This window comes from Gymnoscopelus braueri, assembly GCF_963280865.1.
Source record: "Gymnoscopelus braueri genome assembly, chromosome: 3".
NCBI classification, from domain to species: Eukaryota; Metazoa; Chordata; class Actinopteri; order Myctophiformes; family Myctophidae; genus Gymnoscopelus; species Gymnoscopelus braueri.
Genome location: NC_137612.1, coordinates 45,122,419 through 45,125,409, shown reverse-complemented (window position 1 = coordinate 45,125,409; position 2,991 = coordinate 45,122,419). Strand labels below are relative to the sequence as shown.

Genomic DNA, 2,991 nt, shown 5'->3' with positions numbered 1-2,991 from the left:
AATACAAATAATATTCAACGGTGATGGGGACAGCTGAGAGGAGGCCTGGTAGTGTCCCACTGAGCCAGAGTCGGCTATTAGACCTCCGTCTGAAACCGGGTTTTAATTGGGCTAACAGTGAAAGTTTTTGTAGCTGTTTTTTAAGCGTCTGTATAAAGACGTCTATATTATAGACGTCATTTCAACGGCTATAATCAAGGTCTATAAAAAGATGCTTAAAAAAACAGCTAATCAACGTCTAGGCTAAGCCTAGACGGCTAAAAAACTTTCACTGTTAGACCAATTATAACACCGTTTTAGCCTAGCCCTTAGACGTATTTTAGACGTCTAATAGCCCGAAAAATGCTCAGTGGGGTCTGGGAGTACAAGTGGCTCACGTAGGAGGGGGCCAAAAGACGGAAGGGCGCTTTCTCCTATAGTTTTTCTCCTTTAACTGTAAGTCTAACTCTATAAGCATCAACGTCTATGTCCAATTCTACTATATTGCGGGGAAATCTGGCCCCAAGTACACGCACGCCCACACGGAGTACCTCAGGGTGGTGCAGCAGGTAGGCCAGTATCCATAGCAACGTGGTAGAAGTGGTTTCCACGCCGGCGGCGAAGGCCTCTGCCGACGTCATCAGCACATGGTCATCCGTCAGCTCCTCCCCTCCGACCCCTGTGACCTCTGTGACCTCTGACCCTGCAGCAGGGCGTCCAGAAGGTCACGGGGGTCGCCGTCACTCAGGGAGGCCTGTGAGGTGTCAAAGGTCAAAGTTGAAGCTGCATAGCTCTGTTTGTGATATTGAACTTGATCAGTGTCTGTGTGTGTGTCTGTGTGTGTGTGTGTGTGTGTGTGTGTGTGTGTGTGTGTGTGTGCGTGTGCGTGTGTGTGTGAGTGCGTGTGTGTGTGTGGTGTACCTTGTGTTCCTCTAGTTTGTTCGTCAGTAGTTTGTCTCTCACTGCGATGCATTCCTTTAATCTCCTCAAAGAACTGCTGGGAAACACCTGAGAGAGAGAGAGAGAGAGAGAGAGAGAGAGAGAGAGAGAGAGAGAGAGAGAGAGAGAGAGAGAGAGAGAGAGAGAGAGAGAGAGAGAGAGAGAGAGAGAGAGAGAGAGAGAGAGAGAGAGAGAGCATCACTTCTGAAAACATACCTCTACAGTATATAAAGTGCTTTTCATGTATTTGCTTATTCCAGCTCTAATCATTTTTCTTATCTGTCCGGCTTATATTATTGTTTTCTGATTTTATTTAGCTGTTTGCTGATTGTCTTTTCATCTTGTTCTGTAAAGCATGTTGTAACCTTGTTGTAAAAGCACTATTCAGATAAATTAATAATTATTATAAATTAGCACTGTTTTCCCCAGTAGGGTTGGGGAAGAGGAGGGTTTTTTATTTTTTCAATGTCTTCAAATCACATGACAGCAAGGCAGGCACACTAATAATAATACTAATACTACTACTACTACTACTAATAATAATAATAATAAATACTTTGAGCCAGGGGTAGATGTCCACCAGTCCTCCCCTAGCGATGGTTTCCACGATGCCGTCATTGTATCGCATCACTTCCTGTAGCTCGGGGTCGTCATGGCGATAGGTGGAACTGAAGACCAGGGTGCAGATGACGTTAGTGACGGCGCGCTTCACTGCGGCGGCGGGGTCTATGGCGCGCCCCCTGGAGGACAGGAGGTCACTGCACAGACTGTCGACTGCTAATAACACTGAGAGACACACACACACACCACACACACACACACACACACACACACACACACACACACACACACACACACACACACACACACACACACACAACACACACACACACACAAACACGCGCACACACACACACACACACACACACACACACACACACACACACACACACAGACACAGACACACGCACACAGAAAACAATTATAACGGAATAGAGCAGTGGTTCCCAATCTTTTCTAGATCAGGGCCCACTTGAACATCTTGAGAGCGTTCCCGGCCCACCCAGCTGACCACGTAAAGCATTGTGGGCCGGCAAATTTGAAACATTGGGGGAGTTGTGTAATAATCCAAGGCAATCCAAGGTAAAAATAATGTTGATTGTATGACCAGCAGTTAGAGAGCTCTAGGGCAAAACGTGAATATGCCTGTTATAGCGCCACCATGAGGCCGATTTGAAAATGTAGGTTGGCATTTCTTCCTTGGGCTAGTTGGGATGTGCGTGCATTCATGATATGAGGCATTTTGTTCAAAACGGGACACTCCTGCAAACTTTGAAAGACAAGCAGGATGGAAAATGAAAAATCAGACAGATTTGTCTTGATCACATGACTATAGAGATAATGTGTACTAGGTTTGCGTTAGGTTTGGACGAAAGCGTAATATTTAAAGAAAAGGTTTTGCAAAAATCTGTCTCCTGGTGGCGCTATAACAGGCCGATGTAAAGAATTCGGGGGCAGAGGTTCTTCCTTGGCCTCCAGGGAGAATGCGTACAAAGTTTCACGTCCGATCGGTCCCAACGGTGCCAGAGATTACTGTTGATGGACGGACGGACGGACGGACGGACGGACGGACGGACGGACGGGCAGGGGGGCGAAAACGTCCCCGGCCTTCGGCCACACGGCCTGGCACAGACCAAACAAAAACAATCATATCAAACAGGGGTCCACGTGGCCTTTTTCGTGCACTGGACCCAGGGGCGTCACAGGGGGGTGTAAGTGGGACTGAGTTACTAGCCCCCCCCCCCCCCCAAAAAAAAAAGAAGTATTTTTTTGCTATTTTTTAAAGAAAAAAATCATAGGGGGGCCCACAGTGAATCTTTGTCCCCAGGGCCCAGAATTTGGTGCTACGCCCCTGCTAGCATAACAATCATCAAAGACCACCCAACCCCACCTCCCCACAACAATACAGTATATAAGCCTATATAGTATATAGGCTTATATACTATACTGTACGCTATCTTTTCTGCATGACACCACACACAACAAAGTAATTAAGCTCTTAACAGTCATTTC

The 2,991-nt window shown here is 46.7% G+C and overlaps 1 pseudogene across 1 annotated transcript in view; it reads right to left on the bottom strand.

The window, feature by feature from the left end:
• Positions 1 to 2,991, bottom strand: part of LOC308081978 (steroid 17-alpha-hydroxylase/17,20 lyase-like) — a 31,152-nt pseudogene that overhangs the window by 3,524 nt on the left and 24,637 nt on the right. Inside the window, exons 7-9 of the transcript in view lie at positions 1,475 to 1,704; positions 901 to 987; positions 531 to 733 (exon numbers count right to left, since the gene is read on the bottom strand). The product of the transcript in view is annotated as a steroid 17-alpha-hydroxylase/17,20 lyase-like (transcript). The remainder of the gene's footprint in view (positions 1 to 530; positions 734 to 900; positions 988 to 1,474; positions 1,705 to 2,991) is intronic.